Here is a 20,025-nt window from a genome sequence, read left to right as displayed (position 1 = left end):
AATAAAAAATCTACATAATCATGTATCGTATAAAATAAATGTTCACGTTCGAATGCGAAAGACTATTGCACAACGTATTTCTGCTGTGTCGTTACGAAACGAAACGGCGTGTGTGGTTCCTGCGTGCAATATGCGTTTACATTTACGAGGCGAGAATAGTTGCAAGGAATGCAACTAACAAGATGAAATGCGCTATTAAACTCCTTTAGGTGTTACACTAGAAAATAAGTTTTTCATTCTAAAGACTTATCGACATAAATACGATCGATTTGAAATTCGTTTCAGCCATTTTTAAAGCCATAAAACGCCGGATATCACACGTGCTCTTTCCCATAAACTTTGCGGAGATTAACCATTAACCGACATTACAATTTTGTTCGTATTTAATCGTCATAGGTGTTCCTTTAATAAAGATAATTTTCGCTCGAATGGAATCTCGATCATAAAGCGAGTTCGAGCTTTTTATTCTTGACTAATAGTCAAGATTATGAATATAATAATATTACATTATATGGAACAGATAGAAATATAATTGGTTCGTTAGTTTCATCATTAGTATAATAATCAAAATACATGTAACAATATTGTTCTCAATTAATTATTGTCCTTAATTAATTCATATTCTGATCGTAATACATATATTCTGACCATTATGTATATTATACTTAAAATTATTGATACCTGATATGTGGCATTGTAATCGAGTAATAATTAAATCTATTGAAAAAAAAAGATTTTATGTATATATATATTTCTTTATATCTTTTCGTATAATAAATATAAAGAATTCACAATGGATTTCTGATTTTCTTTTCCATTAAAATAGATTAGAATAAGACATGATAGAAAAGACGGTTAGAGTAAAGAGGTCCATGTTCGATGTTATTTTTTTCTTTCTCTTCGAACTTTAACGTTCCAATCAGGATTGATTGAAGGGCGTAAAAGAATAGATAAAACGGAATCACGGGATAACGGTGCTCGAATCTTTTGCGAATACGAGATCCTATTCGGAAGCTTTAACAAAGAGCGAGAAATGCTAACGAGTGAAGCCTCATCCTTTTACTTTATTTTTTCATTTTCCATACTTTTTATTTTCTTTTTGAAACTCTAAGAGATTTCGTCGTTCCTCTTGCTGTTTGCAGCTCTTTCTCGTAAGACTTTTCGTTTAATCTATTCTTTCTTCTCACCGACTTTGCCTACTTCCTCTCTTATTCGTTAGCATCTTTCGTCTCAGAACTAGACTAAGCCGTTTAGCGCGGTTCGTTGAAAACGTTCTTGGATTCGGCTTTTGCGTTCGACCCTTTACCACTTGCATCTTCCTTCCGCGATCACGAGGCGGAACAAGAAGATTGTGGGCTTAAAACGACCCTTCGGAATATTCTTCTCATTTCAAAATGATATTTACGGAAAGAAAGAGAAGAACGTACTTGAGATAAAAGCATTCTAACCTCGCTACCAAAAGGTGCTCGTCCTTTTATCAACACGGTTTCCCTCTTTTTCTTCCCTTTATTTTTCTTCTTCTCTTTTCGTGTGACTTAGAAACAATAGAACGAAGGATATTGTTTTTATCGACTTTTCTTGTGGTCCCTTAAAACGACAAAGGTCTTTGACGATAGAAAAATCTAACTATATAGATACGTGTACCATCGTACATTGTTTTTCTTCTATTCATCATAGAAATATAATATCATAGAATAAAGTAAAATCGAAATAATAATTAGCTGTTAATTAATAACTTCAAAGTTAGTTTTAGTATAAACATTATACGCTTTTCGTACGGTGCTAGCAATGTTATTAAGAGAAATTTTCCACGAGAGAATACGTGACGTCACAATTCCCCTACTTCTATTCTATAATTACGTTATTTGTATCACATAACATGAGTTATATCTAATGATACGTCGTCGTTTATTCCGACCAAATTTAACTTTAACAATTATTATAAACAAATTTTTCCTTCCTTTTTTTCTCAATCTGGTAACGTTAAGTTACAATAATAATCAAATAATTAAAAGAATCGTAAAAGGAAAAATAGGAAAAAGAAGAGAAGGTGAGAAAAGATATTCTATTGGAGAGTTCGTCGATGAGTGCAAGGGAAATACGAAGACCAGGGATTTGCAACGCGATTTGCACCGGGAGACTTGGGTTGTACTCGATCAAGCGCGGAAACTAATTTGAAGCGTCGATTCGAGGCATTCAGGCTGCATGAAAAACCGTGCTCTATGCACCGGCCGTTTCGCATTATTCAATATACCTCGCCGGTGTACGATAAATATCGTATTGCGACCAATCGTAAAGAGAGCAACTGAGTAAGAGAGAGAAAAAGAGAGTGAGAGGGGTGGATCGGGTAGATGGCAGAAAGTGCATGCCCCGCCGACACTCGTGCCATGCTATTTACACGATCGCGTTGGATTTATCGCTCTTTCGATTGTCGTCCTACCTCCCCTACCTTCTCATTCTCTCTTTCTCTCTCTCTCTCTCTCTCTCTCTCTCTCTCTCCTTTTCTCTCCCTCGTAATAGTCGACTCCACCTTTTTTTCATTCCCCAGGAAAATTGAAATATATCCCCACAAACCTGGTGATTTTATCGTCCTATACGATCAACTTTTTCCTTTTCATTCTCTTTCTTTATCTGTTTCATCATAAATTAGAATAATTGTCATCCTTTTTTTTTTTACTGCATATAGTTTTTTCTCGGCTACCCCTTTTTTGTTTCTTTTTTTCTTTTTAATTTTTTTTAAGTTCGGTGTTCTATATCAATTTTAATACAATTATTTATTTAAAATTCATTTTTTCGTCACTCTTTTTTTCTCTCTTTTTCTATCTTTATCGTTAAAGCGGATTACATTTAATATTCGAAATTGTACGATCGCTACGTTTTTAAGTATTGAAGAAAACGATGAATTGAAGAAAACAAACGAAGAGAAATGCTTCGAAGAAGACGAAGAGTATACTGTGAGGCGTCTAACGACACGAACTACTTGCCCATTCGCTCCCGGCAAACGAACGAAGGAACGAACGAACGAACGAGTGCGAGTATCTGACCGAGCAACCAACCGGTTTTCGTTCGACGTATTCCAACGCAAATTCCACCTTCTCGTATTCATCGAGTTTACGAATCCACTTCTCCGTGCATTTGCTCTGCTCTTTGGCGACGATTCGATCGTCCGGTATATTGTGGATATACCTATACCTGCGCTTCACGCTCTCAGTCAAGTTCCATCGTGAATAAACGAATCGTCTCGAACTTGAACGAGTCTTTTCTGATTTCGGATGACGAGAGAGTGCATGCTTCGAAAATAATTACGTTGCTTCAAGAAAAAAAAATACAAAAAATAAATATATAAAACAATCTTTCTTCTCAACGTTTGGATGTAATTATTTCCATCGAAAGAAAAATTGGCAACCTTTTGAATTTAATTCAAGAAGATTAATTTGTAGAGTCGTTAATAAAACGAATCTCTTGAGGTATTTTTACGACACAGGTACACCTAATTCTTTTTCATCTTATACTTTTTTTCAGGGAAATTTTTTCTTTAACCACTCGATTCTTTTTGCGGACATCGTAGATCGTACGGCGAGATCGTCCAGTGAGAAGGATTTACGTGCGGTTCGTTGAAAGTTTCGGCGCGTACACATAGCCGTCCGAAGGAACGTTTTTACGGGCGTCTCTATTAATCCGCCGAGGTACTATCAATTTTCTTTCGTGAAAAAAAGCTTGGCATAGTGGATGTAACTCGCGCGAGTCCCGGTTTTCTCGGCATACCATGAAAGAGAGAGAAAGAAAGAGAGAGATTTCCTTTTCGTCGATTTTCATTGGTAAAATCGAAGAGAAACATCGATAGGCACTTGGTGCTCACAGTGCTCAACGAAACTCTCGGCAACGTTTCTCTTGCGATTTCCTTCCTTTGGAGGACGTTACAAGTACGCATAAGCGTGTACGCGTTCGCACTTTAGAAGATGCGACGATTTACCGTGTTTCGACTTCAACACGCGTTCACGAATCTATCCTACGAAACGGTATTTCAAAGAACAACTTTGTTATCCATTAATTTGTAATTGCTACATTGTTATGGTGTATCCAGGTTTTTTATTATATTTAGTTAATTAATTTTTTTATTTCCTACTATAGTTATAACCTACATTATATTTTTACGAATAAAAGTATTATATCTTTTTATTCTTCCTTCTATGCGTCGAGTCACTTCTCTCACCTATCCAATACTATCAAAGAAATCGCCTCTTTTTACCGCCTCTCTGAACATAAGAAATTTTGTTTTTCGGACCGGATCTTCTATCTATTTTATTAACCGTACCCACGTTTCTTAACTTTAGTGATCGGATCAGAGTAACACAAGCATAAACATTGATGAAGAATCTCAGAATAATAAATCTAATACCTATCGTTCTGAAAAGAATTTGTCGTATCGTAAAACAGGAATATCATCAATGAGGTGATCCTTGCTTGTCCTACAACTTACATTATAAGAGATAAAGCTACAGAGAGAGTGTGTGTGTATACAGCTTACGTGTATGATGTATAGGCTGTGACAGCATTTGGTGATCAATGGCCACGGTGCGACAATATGCATCCTTGCGGCATTGCGTTGTGCATTGCGCGATCCACGCACATCGCACACCATCGATGGAATTCTCTGTGACGTATCACCCACGCCTAGTATATCTTACCTCTTACTCTACTATCATCCGTGAGAATGAAAATCCTTTAGCAAAAAGTCTCGCGTCCTCTTTTAAGAAGATAAATTTGATCCACTTATGCATAGACATCATCTTGACATCTTTCGAAACAAGACAGTCTTTTCAATCTAATATTCCGTAAGGATTGCTTCGAGTATTCTCATCTGCTTCAGGAATGATGAATCTGTATTAGCGATGTGTACACATTGTTCGTTAAGCTCTCTCATCGTCGTTCGATAATCGGCTCGACGTGTAACGAACGAGCACACGATAGGTAACAACGAGATAGGAAAGCGTCGAGAGGCACACTCTTTTCGATAAATCAAACGGAAATCCGAGCGTAAAATAGATCATCCGTGAATGTAAAAGATTTATTTTCTCCTTCCTATTGCAAGTTCTCGTTTATTTTTTTCTTCCTTGGCGAGTATTTAGAGTAAATACGAATAGCAAAGCAAGACGAAACGAATCAAAAGAATGGGGGAGAAAAAAGAGGTTAAGCTTGCTTCTAAGCGAATAGAAAGAGAAGGACGGATGGAAAAAGTGACAGAGAAAGAGAGAGAAAAGATGGAGCATTGTCGTCGGCGATCGATAGAGAACGCGCACGTAACGTGCTCACAGCGGACCACGAACAATACCAATGTAATAAACCGCTCCATTTACTTCCTCGTATACGCATACATTTACCGCGTCAAGATAGCTTTTTAAGAGAGGCGAAGGGGAACAAGAGAGCACGAATATAACAACGTGCAAACGAGCCTTCGAGATTTACGTTAGTTTAGTATGATCTTTATGTCTCCGGGATAAAACTACGATTGCGTGAAACTAAATAGAACGAACAGTCAAATTTTTTACTATTACTATTTATCTTTCGTTTGTCTACTTATTTTTCGTTAATAATTGAAAGACATAACTCATATGACCGATCTTACAAATTTCGTCTCTAATTGAACCATTTATTTGCCAAATCAATTAACTTCACACACAAAAATTAGAGACAATTAATAAAGTAATTAACATTGTCATATTGTATCATTTATTATTTAACTATCATAAAAATTGTTTTCATTTAATGCTGCTAAGTTTAATTATAAAGGAAATTGATTTTAAATATAAAAAATTAATTATTAATCAAGTGCTTTAATAATAAAAATTAGAAAAATTTAAAAAGTAGAGCTAATCGATTTGACCTGTGAACTGTTCAATTTATGTATAAATTTATGTTAAAACAGTTACTAATATTTTCTTTTTTTTTTCTGTTCCAGGTAAGAATCAAAGGTACACCAATCACTTCATCGTTCTCCTCTATTCATCAATTGAATTCACCATTTTCGTTTACATTAAAGTTCTCGTAGAAGCGTCTTGGTTTGGATTCCCTCTAGTTACAAGGAGTATTCTATTCATCAGAGCTACATGGCTTACACGCAAACGACGAGTAATGGATACGTTTATATGGTCGCTCGAGTATGGTCTATACGTGATAGCCCACGCTGTTCCTTGTGGACACACTAGACACCGCGATGCGGAGGAGTAAGCTAACAGTTACGAGAGGTCTACAGCCTTTGCATCGTTTGCAAAACCATCTCGAGTATCCATACCCGATACAAACGCTAGCGGGGGCAAGAGAGAATTGTAACGCGTCTTTGCGTTCTACGGTCCAAATACGAACGATACGCTTGTCTCGTATTTGTAGATTAACAAACGTAATAGATTAAAGCGAGAGAAAGAAAAGAAAAAAGCCAAAATCAAGTAACTATCATTTATCGCTATTTAAATCTAGATCAACGATCGAAACTTCTTCCGGAAATTGTCATTCAATCATCGTTACTCTTCAGAAGAACGAACACATTTAAACATCAATTTAAGACATTACTACTAAAAATAATACTTACATTCTACCGGATGCTGCAATCATTTTTTATCACATCGTTCCTTCTTCTACTTCTTTTTCTTCTTCTTCTTCTTCTTCTTCTTCTTCTTCTTCTTATGTTAGACGCGATAGGAATTCATTTAATGCTTCTCTCTTTTAACGGTATTAACTGGTTGATCGTGTCGCTTATCAGTTGTCTAATTCCTATGGTTGAAATGCCGATGGTACAACGATTTAATTAAGAACATTCCAAAAGACGGTACAACTATGGCGGGCTATCCAAGTCTCGACGGTTGACTAGCTCTACTGCAATAATTACACTTTTACCACTTATCTCATGGTATCTTTAAGAACATTTCTAATTAAACTACTTTCGATCGATTCTATCGTAGTAAACATAACGATTCGTAGACCGTGAGTCGACGCATGTTAAGATACGGTGTGGTAGTTAAATATATTAGGTTTAACGCTTTCAAGATTGCCGATATCGTAATGTATCTATGACTTTCGGAAGGAAACATTCGTCGTTCCACCTTAGACTTTACTCTCTTTGTATCGAACGAAAAATAAAATGGAATTGCGTTTCGAAAGTTCATCTCTCGGATCTTACTTCTTAGATTTTCTTCCACGTTGAAAAATGGGAAGAAAGAGCATTCTTGCCAGGGAAACAATAATGAGATTCATGGGTTCTGAAAATGAAAATTTCTTCGTGAAAAGGAAGTGCAGGACTAATATACCGGTGTAGGAAACATTTTGTAAAGAACGTAAACTCTACCCGTTCAACAAGTTAACTTTTTCTACGGTTTTTCGCTGGTGGTCCATTAAGTGGAATTTTAATAGCTTCATTAAGCAACGAAGAATGTAACGTTTTTCATTTCTACGAGAAAATGACAATTGGCGAAAGCTGATCGTCTTTCGATCTTTAATTAGACGTGTTGTAAGAAGAAAATAATAAAATCTTACAAACGTTATTGTCGTAAGCGTTTTAAAGTTCCTTCAATCGAGATTTGATTCTTCTTTTTTTCGACCGATCGTAGAAATTGACGAAGGGAACTTTGTGGAAAACCATTAAGCGGATATCCATAAATCTCAAGGCTCACGGTAATTACACTAACTATTGTATTGTAATTAATTCAGGAAGTTAGTACTTCTTCTAGGTGAATACGTTGAAAGTCTTTAGAGCCGCACTCTGAAATATTTTTCAAGTCACTAAAATATTTTTCTCTTTTTCTCTCCTTCTTCTTTCATTTCGACTTTTCAACAAGAAAGAATCTCTTATTTTTTTCTTTTTATTTCCCATCTGTCTTATTTTTTCTTTTTTCCCTTCTTATTATCCTTCTCTCTTATTCTTTCTCTCTTTCTCTTTCTTTTCCTTGGTGAATTAGCAATGAATTTAATAACGATTTCAATAGATACCAAAGTGAGAACGCATATTCGACGAATAATCGAATAAATATTCTCAATTGCCCATTCCGTGCTATCCTTCTTTCTTTCTTTTCTCCGATCTCATTTCCGTAAAAGAATTGGTTTTTATCTTTTCTTTTCCTCTTTTCCGAGGGAACGAAATACTCGAAGTAAAGGTAGAACTCTTCCTCTTCTTTAATTGAGCTTCGGATTCTAATATCACGACTCAAGTTCATTCCTACGTTTGTTTCTAGTTAATGAATTCTGCCTATAAGTTATTATTTTTTTTCGAAAGTCATTAATTCTATGGAAAAAAAAAGAAAAAAATAAAGTAGTTTCATATTTCGCAGTTAATAATAATCGAATGTATTTTTCAATGTAAGAACTAAATATCTATGATTAAAAGTTTCCTTTGTTGTGTTACTGTTGTGTTCTCGCAATTGAGATAAAAAATTTTATAGTTCGATAGAACGATGGTATGTTCCCAAACAAACAAAGCAAACACTATTGAACTACATTTAATAGCGTCGTCGTCCTTAGTGAAGCTATCGTTATGTCACTAGACATTATTGTTCGACTAAACTTCTGGCACGCATTGGAGTTAGCGAATGGTCTATAAGTAAAATGCAGTACTCGTGAAAAAAAGAGAAAGAGAGGAAAAGAGAAAGAGAGAAAGAGAATGGTAAACGTATGTTGATTAAATATGGACCCCCCTCCAACTCCAATGGCAGCTCTCCGGGGTTACAAGGCCCCAACCATTGAGTGCGATTCGTGCATTGTGCATGGAGTTTAAACCGGTAAATATTCAAGGCACGAGGCAGCTGCCGTCATCCATGTGCTACACGTATACCATACGTCTTATCGTATCCCGAAAACAACTCGTTCGATGCTCGACGAGCCGAAGAAGACTGCTGCCGTTTTCCTGATGTTCACTCTCTGAAGTTGACCATTCTTCCCATCTCTCAGCGAGCAAAGGATCATCCAATGGCTGTGCTCGATCCTTTACGAATTTCTCCACGATCACGTCCGTATGGCTCACCCTACCGAAATTTATGCTAAACCACCAGAATAGGGCCTTCTGTTGGAAGAACAGAGAAGGAGGGCAAAGGAGAGAGAGAGAGAGAGATAGAGAGAGAGAGAGAAAGAGAAACATATAAAGAGATAGAATCGGTTAGTTCGAGGTAGGGTATCGATCTTCCTCGAGGCTGGTTGTGGGCCATCAAAATTCAAATGTGACGTGGGATTTCGTCGTAAAACATACGGCAATCGTGTTGGTTTCGTAGTTTTCTTATGCAAAGCAAAACGAATTCTTCGAATTATCGTTTGCAAATTCTACGAAAAATAAATTAATTTTCTTCTACTTAGGTTGATATGGATGTTTTGAATGAAGACAGAAAGATGGTAGAATTGAAAGGACGAAATATTTAACGATGCTGAGACTGTCCGGAACAGGTCAACATTCTTTCTATTCTTTGTTCTTATATCCGATCCTAAGATATTTATTTGTATCGTATTAAATTTATCACACGAATTCTATCCGACGCTTTTTCCTCTCTGAAGGATATATATTAGCATGTTTTATCGCATAAAATCGTATCACAATAGCTTCCCCAGATATATCTCTCTTTTATGTTTGTCTTTCGGTTTGTGTTGAGAGAGTGCCTTCTTGCATATAGTCTTACAAAGGATCTGGATCTGAGTATATGTAATAAATATTCTCACCCAGGTCTACCTGCTCTCTTCTTCTTTTGGTTCTCCAGACCAAGGAACAAGACTTACGAGGAGTCCATCTGTAACACGGATACTTTCGACACTCAGCGAACGGTTCGAAAAAAGACGGTCGATAAAGAAGCGATTAACATAACAAGCTGCCGCTTATATACTTTGTAACAGTGCAGAAAGAGAACTATCGAGGCCATCGCAATAAAATGCAACGTGTACTCTCGGCTTCTTTTTTTCACTTATATCTCTCTTTCTCTCATCAGTTGGGTGTAAGCGATACTAATGTAAGAGCAAAGACAGACTTCTGTGGAAAGAGACCAAGGAAAGTGAATTCTAATATTCTTTTCATACCATTTGGGATTACCTCGAACCGAACGATTGAACTTTGAAATGCCATCTTTCAACGAAGGAGCTACCTCGTGTTTTTCGTACGACAGATGATACTTGACACCCGTTGAGATAAACTTCCCTATCTCGACGACAAGATCTTGTCGGATTACTTCGTGAGTCGTCTGTCGAGATATAATGATAAATCGTGAAATGGATAGATGTCGAATAAGAAAGATAAAGAACGCAGAGAAGAAACTTAGTTGTTATTGTTTGTTTTGTTTTTAAGTTCGCAATTTTTTACGTAATTTTTTTTCAACGAAAATATTTTATTTACTTCCGATCGAAGAATTATTTAACTTCGTTAATAATTTGATAAGCAAATAAGTTTAGTTGAATGAAAGATGAAAGAGAAAGAATAAAGTGTTCATCGTTTCAAGAAAGAAATAGACACACGAAATGAAATTTTCAACGAACGTGATTCTTGTTTTTATTACGTTTTTGTCATATTTGGGATAAATGGGAATGGAAGAGAAATTGAAAGCACTGGGCATCCATCGATACGAACATTTAGGGAACTTCGATTAAATTCGCTTTATCGAGAATTAATAATCGTCGACTAAAAATATCATTCGTTTTGTTAGCTGCAATTGCCAATATTTTTTGCGTTCGTTTTCTTTTATTTAAAAAAAAAATGCTGGAATCATCCAAAAAAGTAGAAAATTATATATGATAGATTCAAATTTGATGGAAACACTAAAAATTCTTTTAAACGTAGATGTAACGTTAAACGAATCGAGCAATAAACGAGTTAAAATTCGATATCTTTGGATTTTATTATGTTATGTCATTATCATCTTGTAGCTTGTCAAGTGAAAAAAATTACAGTTTATCATTTACATATGCAGTTACTCTAGTATAGTAGGCGGACCATTGGAATAAATAAAGAAAAAATAGTTGAGTTATTAATGATATAATAGTTTCTCGATTTTGACTCCCTTTCCCCAGCATTTAACGATATGCGATTATTACACGAAAGAGTTTCGAAACACAAATCGTTTTATTTTTCCAATAGATAAATATAACGAAATAAATACAAAACAAATAATTCAATTAATAAAGGAAATAATATACATTTGTAGTAATACTTCTTGTTAAATAAAATCATTGCGAACGGGCAGAATTTTCCGAAGGTATTATTTTGTAAAACTATTTAATTAATATAATCCACATTATATTTGTCAATACATTGTAATTTCTATATTCGTATGTAATCGATAGTAGACAATCCGATTTAATGATTTTGGTTATAAAGCTTGGCAAGCCAATGTGCATCGAGCGTACAACAGATAGGTATTCCTACTTTTGTAAATGGGTGGATGTACATGCATGATTGTTGGAAGCCGGAGGGGAATGAGTAAAAGAAAGGACGCGGAAAGAGAAGGAGGAAAATATCGTTGGTCCATGCTTCACGAGATACGTTCTCCAATACTTCTACGTAGAATATATTTGGTTTCCTTTGTCGGCATCCGACGACTATATTCCGTGCACCGAATTTTACTTTCGTTTCCAAGAGCGGAATCGAAGAATAATGGGTGCGTTTTCGCAAAGAGTAAGTTAGGTTCGAACCACAGGAATGTAATATTTCCTTCCTTTCTCTCTACTCTCTGTAAATCCTTTTTCCTTTTCTCACTTTTCTCACTTCTCTACCATCTTCTTATCCTATGTTAGTGCAGAGTTTAACTTTCTTGTACGATCACCACGAGAGAAGCCTACACATTCGAGCTCCTCCGCTATCGCCATCAAATTTATATTTCACTTCGTAAAGAACCAACAGGTGCCTGTTTGCTTCGCGTCGAAGTAAAGAGTGTCTGTGGATTTGTGCGTATACATGTTCATATGTTCGTATGCCCCGCGCGCGCGAGCGCAAGAAAGAAAGAGACGCGAGCGCACCGAGTATACGCTCTCACACGATCGCAAGATGGCAATCATTATAAATAACTTAGCCGTACCACGTCACTCCGGGGCACAATGCTGGGGCCTTTTATTGGAAGGAAAACGGTGACGATAAATAACGTGGTAATAATAAATAGATAGGAAAGTCGATGCTGGGTGAAAGGACGTAGAGAGAAAGAGGAGGAAGGCAGAAAGAGGGATGTTATTTCCGTAGAATGGAACGAATTTACTAATACCTACTCGAGAGTAGACACAATGCGAACAAGACCTAGTTCGTGAGCCTTCGAGAATAATGAAATTGGATCGATGGTCAGATTGAAAGATTCATTTGAGAAATTGGGAAACGATTCGCTTTCTACGTATGTTGATTTAGATTTTGAAGAGTCAGTTGTATTGTATAAACCTTATACTACTGAATAATCTTGTGTTTTATTAAGAATACTGGAAAGATTAAAAAAAAAAAACATTTTTTTCTTTCCTTAGATATTCAATAGATAATATCTAGCATGGATATTATTTTATTTTTATAGTATCAATTATATATTCGAGAAATATACCGTAACTTGTCACGGCTCATCGTCGAAGTCACAGATATGTTAAGAATATTAAACATCTTTCGTTATTATTCAGTGGAAAATGTTTGACGTGCCAGAAGGAATCATTTAAAATTCTAAAAAAAAAAAAAAACACTTTAGAGTCTACGCGATAAACTATTCTAAATACTGCTCGGTATGACTTGTGAATAAACGACAGTTATTAAGAATAAGTAGACGGTTGTCCCCGATTTCTTAACGATAGAACTTTACGTTCAATCGGAAAGACGGGAAGTTCGATTACAAAAGATTGTCGATGTGTGTAGATATGTAGGAAGAAATAAGGGTATGGTTATTTGAAAGAGAAGGTTTCATTGTATCTTGAAGTAGATGCTTATCCCGGTGTTCCGTTAACAAGCACGCACGCACGCACCTGTATTTGTCTCGATTGGGTTCGTCGAGCACGTATTCATTTTCCCCTCTACTCACGACTCTATTTTGAAAGCAGAATTTTACCATGCATTTCTTCTCTTTTTTTTATTTTTTTAACAGTATTGTAATTCAATCCATTAAGTTACTGAGAGTAAACTGATCTCATCTTTCATTGGTTTTCAAATATATTTAAAATGAACAGTATGTATATATTTATTCAAACTTTATGTTATAAAAGTATACTTAAGGCAAATAAATATAATAAACTTTCCGAGTTAATTAGAAAAACTTCGAAAAAAATAAACGCAGGCTAAAATATCCGATTCGCTCGTTTTTATTTTTGTCAATAAAAAAATCATTTATATGAAATATGTAAAATGTCAAATGCGAATGATGGTATTCTTTTCAATAAGACAGAATATTTGGGGATTGGTTCTAGCCATGAGAGAGTAAATTGATACAGATTAGATTCTGGAAACTTTAAAGATAACGTTTTACCAAAAAACAGATAAATGTGTTGAGATATTTTTGTTTTTGTTACTTTGTCGTGACCTTTTTGATGCGTATATAAATTTAAATTGTAAATAAAATTTTTTCAAGTTGGCTTGATTAAAATAGTAGAAGATAAAAAACAAACCTATATATTGTATATATCTATCTGTCTATTTATCTATTTTTGTCTATATCGAAGGTACTCATTCAAGCGAAATAATACGCCTCTTCTGCAACTTCGAGGGACGAAATACGCATCCATTTGCGTGCAAATTACTACGCGGCCTTGTATCGCTCTACGGAAGAGAGCGAATCTCTCGAATTGAATATACGGAGAACAGTTTCACTACCGAAAGCTCGTTCCGGAAACCGAAATGTATCTGGTCGACGAAGTCGCATCGTCAAGCGCGTGCGTGCACGTAGAAGTAATTAAAGCTTCCCATTTGGGATCTCTGTAAATTTTAGCTTTTTCCTGCATGCTTCTCGAGGGACTTGCTGTTTTTTTATTTCTTTTTTCGTGAATGCGGAGATATTCTAGACGACTTTATTTGAGGTTACCTACAATACGGATCGACAAATAGATTTTAATCTCATTTAAAATTGTCTTGTATATAAATAGAAAGATAATAATCATCTATATTTGTTACACTGTAACGTGAATTTAGGTGACATTTTAAAAGTAAAGAACAAAATGCATTGGATATTTACCGAATGGAAAGGTTTTTCGGTCACCTTATATATATATACTTACTTGCATATTTAATCTTCTGTTTGATGCAAAATATTAGGGATAAATTTCGATCATGATGGTGGTCTCGATTCGTGTTGCAGTGGCCAATTATATAATCGTCTCGTCGAGTTCACTTAATGAGACAGATTCACGTACGTAGGATACATCGGAGAGAGGATACCAAATATGCGAAGAAACTTGTCGGTGATGGTACTGTCGTTTTAGATTGCCGTTTCTCGATACGACTCGACCAAAATAGGCACGTGCGAGTCACGTTCTTTCAGTTACCCTACTTGTTGTAAGCTTCTTTACGTTTACTACGGCTTTTTTATAAAGCAACCAGGAAGAAGAAAGATCAAATAGAGAGCTAAATTAATGAAGGAAAAAAAAAGGAAAGGTAAAAATAGTTCAGGCATCAGACGATTTTTTCGTATTTTTCGAAATATGTATAGTAAAATCTAATTAAAATTCTATCGCCATGCTTATCTACTGACTCTTACGCTTTCCTTTATTTTTTATTATGAAAAAAGAGAATGATACTTTTCTATCGAGCAGCACTTTGTATTGGCACATTGGAGAGATGAATATTCAAGAATGTAAAGATAAGTGGTAGCGAGAGTACATGCTGTTGCATGATTTTATAAACGCGATTGAGATGCTAATGACGTACTACTTTTTCAAAATATGAGCCCATAGAGTGGAATATAAGTGGGGCTCTTGAATCTTATTTTAAACAGTTCATGGCAACATTTTTGAATTACCCTATTCCGTTAGCTTTTAAAAACCAGAAATTGTCTTATACGAGTTTCTATAACAGACGTTCTTAAAAATCGAAAAATCTTGTGGTAGGGTCCAGTGAAGGAAAGAAAACGCGGCTACGTTATCGTTACATTCTCGATGTAATACCATCGTTACAACGTCAACGGCCGTGTTACTGACTTTACTTGCGATAAAATTTCAAGTTAATGTTCGCAATTTGCAACCTCGTTGGCCAATAGCTACACTATCGACAAAAATTAAGAGAATATCAACCATTATAAAATATTGCTAGTGTGATCGAAAAGATAAAATTAATGTTGATAAACGATAAAGAATATACATTTATGTATAGGTATAATATAGATGCATCATATAATGAAACCTATCGATAGATGGGATTACGAACGGGTATATAGAGGAGCATCGATTTAACACATGTTAAAGCGTTAGACATAGAGTTTAAAGCCAGACGCATTTATAGTTGGCAGAAGGTGTAGGTTAGAAAGTGTCGCGGGAAGCCTTTCGTGGGTCGTCTTAACACGAATTCATTGGGGTGGAAAGACGAGGTTCGCCTCTAAATCGTCTTCGTGCTGGTCTTCCTAAACTTCGTAATCCCGTTATACATCCGTCAAGTCGCGATCACAAGATTTATTAAACTTTAATACTGAGTAAACTGTGAAATATCTTGATGCGAATATATACGATTTCTTTCGTCAGGTTTTTCAACTGATATTAGAAAATTAAGATCATTTGAAAGATTTATCGAAGAAATAAAAATTAAAGACAAGATTCATTCGTGTCGTAATAATTCATTGGTAAATTAAAAATAGAACATTTTTTCAAACGATGTTCAAAGAGTTTACGCGCAAACTAAAAGTAACCTATATTCAGGTATAATAATAAAAAGAGAAGAAAAGGAAGAAAATTTCAGATAATCTTAAGAGTAAATCTTCGCTCGTTTTATTATCTACCACAGCGATCATTCGAGCTTCGCGATGTTAATCTAGAATCGCGTGTTTCGTTGAAGTACGTAGTTTCCCTAATCTCTGGGCGTGTTCCAGCTTCGTCCATCGTAGCTGAGAGATCTGTTAGTAGTGCGAGGAACCGGCGGGAAAAAATAAATCTATCGTCCGCTTCCGTGAATTCATTCCCTAGAATAAAGGGACTAGCTCGAGATTGTAAAGCTAGTGTTCCTCTTTCGAACCTCTCGAGTCAAAGCTTTCAGTTTTCAAAGAGAATGTTTTTTTCAGGTATGCTTGAAAAATATGTAAAATTAAGTAGGTTATTAGAATGTGGTCCAATTTGATTAGAAGAAAATTTATTTGTTCCTCAATAGAATCATATTACGAGTTTTACGATGATTGCTTTTTCTATCATTGGTAAATTCAACAAAAGATATTTAGAAGTACCTTCGATTGAAATCGAATGTCATGTTACAATATTTGGTTATCATGATCTTTTATATGTAGAATATTATAAGTATCAGTAACGGGATCATTTTTGTAACAATACCTTTGGTTTTTATCAAATTATTAGCTCTTGTTAAGGTCATGAATTTTTTTTTCGAATGGATTCAAATATTTTGATGGAATATTCGATATTCCACTTGTGAGTTTAATTGGAGGTTATAGGTTTCAGATAAAAATTTTAATGCTTTTCGATGATTAAAAATTTTATTGAAATTTTCGATGAAATTGAGGGAAAGGTTGAAGAGTCAGAAAGAGAGATACAAAAACTGAAAAAGAAAGAAAAAGAAAAAAAAATAGGAAGATGATCAATGAAGTGGCAGAGATATTTAGGGGTACTGAGTTACGATCGCGATTACGTGGCTCACATAAATAGCCAAGCATGCGACACGATGCGTCAGTGGTCAAAGGTAAATCTCTTGGATTGATTTAATCGCTGGCAGCCATTTGTCAAGGATGACGTCCGAATGCGGGTGGTTTCTCTCTTCTCAAGCTCTACGAAGCGACAGTTTCAGTAGTTATGGAAACGCTAACAATAAGCATTCAAAATGATGCTTCGTTTCTGTGCACATTTTTTACACTGAAATATCTCAACTGAATTTCAATGTTCATCCTTAAAAATAGCAGGTAGATGTTATTAAGAATAACATTTCAATGTTAAACTGGAATGAAAGAGAGAAATACAAATTTTTGATGGTAATCTGAAATCTGAAAAAACAAAAATATTTTCATGTAAAATGAAATAATTTAAAAAATTGTAATAGTTTATTTTATCGGTATGATCAATGAAAACGAGAAGTGAAAGGATATCGGTATTTGCTATTATTTTGTGCGATACTTTCGTGCTCGGGTTCAAAGGTCATGCTCTCCAGCGCGTATCGTATATGCTAACTTTACGAGCCAAGATAGGTCTCGTTCGTGTTAAAGGAAATACGGAAATGCGCAAGGTGGCCGCGCATGGCCCGGGTTATCGTTTCACGTTTCTCTCTTTCTTTGCTTTTTATTCGGCCGATCGCGGTGCTTGATCTCGACCTCGCTGTAAATATCAAAAAACAACGTTGAATTCGAGCCGTGCTTAAACTATACTCGTAAATACGGAAATGGAGCGAGGTTATGTCGTGAATTATCCGTGATTTTTTTCTGTTCTCCTTCCTATTTTATATCTTTTTCGAAACATTTACGACATAAAACGAAAATTTACATCTTTTTTTGATATTTTCTTTTTTTTTTATAATCAAAGAAAAAAGATCTATTAAATAAAAATAACGTGTATTTTCTTACGATACGTTTGTATAATAGAAAGTATTTAGATATTTCAAATATACCAGACATTAATTTTCCGTTAGGAGTTAGTCAAGATTATTATCTCAATGGTTCACAAATTTCTTTTACGGAATGTATCATGCATCGTGTACCATCAATGCTCCATGACTATGAAGATAATATTAACATATAAATTTTGAAAATAGGTCATCGTTAAGTGTCTCGGTAAATAGATTTGCACGATCTGACAAGCATAGATTATTTAACGTTTTTTCTCGTTGTTTAAAACACTTAGAAAATGTCGTTTCAAATAATCTAACCTATCGTCCTATTCATTTTTTTCTCTTATTTTCTACCTACAGGTCTCCATGCTCATTACGTTTATTGTTGTTAAACTTTGCGCGTTAGAATATTGCTAATAAGCAACACTCGAACGATGTTACTTCCGGAGAGCAAACAACGATAATGCCACAAAATTCGTGTTTCTATTATGGCGACAACGAGGACAACGAGACGATAAACGAAACGCGAAAAGTTCGAAGATTTTTGTCTACATTTTCTTTCCTTAATTTTCAATGCTTTTTTTTCTTTTCTTTTCTTTTCCTTCCTCTTATTTTCTTCTATTCGCTTACCTGTTTATTTTTTAGTGCTCTCTACCGTCGTTTCTTCGCAGCGGTAAACTTCGTTATTAGATGATAAAAAGAAAGAGGGGAAGGTGGCTCGGGAAAGTGCACCGAGACAAGATCGAAATCCGATCCATTAGAGCGGAGACAGTAAACGATTAAGGTTGAAAATCGTTACCGAGATGTTTTACAACGTCATAACAGCCTCATATATTTTTAAAAGTCTTTTTCGATAGTTACTCTCAGCAATTATAGTTCGATCTATCAAGTAAGAAAATTATTTGTTCAATTTATGGAACTCGTTAGTTTAGAAAATAAAAATACGTGTTAGAACGAACGATGACATTTTTATATTGTAATAAAACAAGAAAATATATTTACATTCATTTGTATCTTGCAAAAATTTAAAATAGAACTACACCAGTTGTATATTTTACAGCAGTCGTTTTAACGATTTATGCATTCGATGCATCTTTTATTTAAAAATATATTCACTAGAAAAATATTATGTTACTCTCTCTTTATTCTGCGTAACATGTAGTATAAATTTTCGAATTGAAATCGGATCGAAAAGTGACGAAGTCGGTTCCATTCGCACATTCACTTTCGTTTCAATGCACTTAAGATCGTGTTCGTTTATCGACGAAGAGTAGTTCTGAGGATGTAAATGCATCGATTGCATGCATCGCGCCTCCGTTTCGAATCTAACATAAAGAAAAACTTGAAATCGCTTTGGAGCATCTAGTGCTCGGGCATCTTACGTAAATGATAGAAAGTACGACGGGACATTTTGCCCATTGGTCCGATAATGCCGTGAGAAATAGACGATCGTCCCACGCAAACTTTATAATGCCTACGTTTCGTTAAATTGTCAAGATAGATAAGAAATGGAGAATGAAAAAGAGAGATAGAAACAGAAAGAGACAAAGTCGAGTCTATTTTACAAACGGTCAGTAGATATTAATGTTTCTTAGTAGAATCGCCCTTAAAGCGATATCTCGAACGTAAAAGCCGTGATACCTCGATCCCGGCAATAGATATGGGTGGTTATCTTTGATAAAGGGTCTCTGATGTCCTCCTCAAGTGCTTTCTTCTAGAAGGTTCCGGATAATAACGGGATAGGAAAGGGGAAAAAAAAGCGACCCAATGCGTTTCCGCGTTCGACATTCTTCCACGTTCACTACGGAACTAATTCTTATCTTTAATCAGTCTTTACGTTCTATATTGCTTTTTCTTACTTTTAAAGAACAAGTTCGCTAAGAATGTTTTGTTCAGTTTCATTTTCAAGAGAACATTAATATATTACGGGGAACGTTTAATAATTAATAAAATATGAAGATAACCGATTAACAAATTTTTGGTCGACTGACGTAACCACCAGTTTGTATAAAAGATAAAGTTGAAATAATTGCGGTCTTGGGATGTCTCATTTGCAAGAGACAAAATTTCTCTCTATCTATTCCGAGCTCTATCTCTATCTCCAGTTCTAGCTCTAGTATTAGCTCTAATTCTAGCTCAAACTCTAGCTCTAGCTCTAGCTCTAGTTCTAGTTCTAGTTCTAGCTCAAGCTTTCTTCTATTTTCCTCAAAACGACGTTTTCATGATCTAATTTCCAAGAGAAGCATTTCCACATAACTGTCGCGACGGTGATAAGCGTCGGTGGTTTCGTCTGTGGTGACAGTACCGTCTAGTTCTGGGGAGGTCAAAGGCGGTTTGCGGTTGAACACTCGTATCGTTATAGGGCTCTTTACCGA

At 35.4% G+C, this 20,025-nt stretch overlaps 1 protein-coding gene across 6 annotated transcripts in view; it reads left to right on the top strand.

The window, feature by feature from the left end:
* Positions 1–20,025, top strand: part of LOC122521288 (fat-like cadherin-related tumor suppressor homolog) — a 311,248-nt gene that overhangs the window by 97,732 nt on the left and 193,491 nt on the right. The window contains exon 4 of one of the 6 annotated variants that reach the window (XM_043641865.1): positions 5,960–5,972. The exons of the other annotated variants lie outside the window; for them this stretch is intronic. The gene's annotated coding sequence lies outside the window, so the exon portion shown is untranslated. The remainder of the gene's footprint in view (positions 1–5,959; positions 5,973–20,025) is intronic. 6 annotated transcript variants of the gene reach the window in all.

This window comes from Polistes fuscatus, unplaced genomic scaffold (genome assembly GCF_010416935.1).
Source record: "Polistes fuscatus isolate 324 unplaced genomic scaffold, CU_Pfus_HIC Scaffold4, whole genome shotgun sequence".
Lineage (NCBI taxonomy): Eukaryota > Metazoa > Arthropoda > Insecta > Hymenoptera > Vespidae > Polistes > Polistes fuscatus.
The sequence above is the reverse complement of the archived record's forward strand: the minus strand, read 5'-3'. Positions and strand labels throughout refer to the sequence as shown.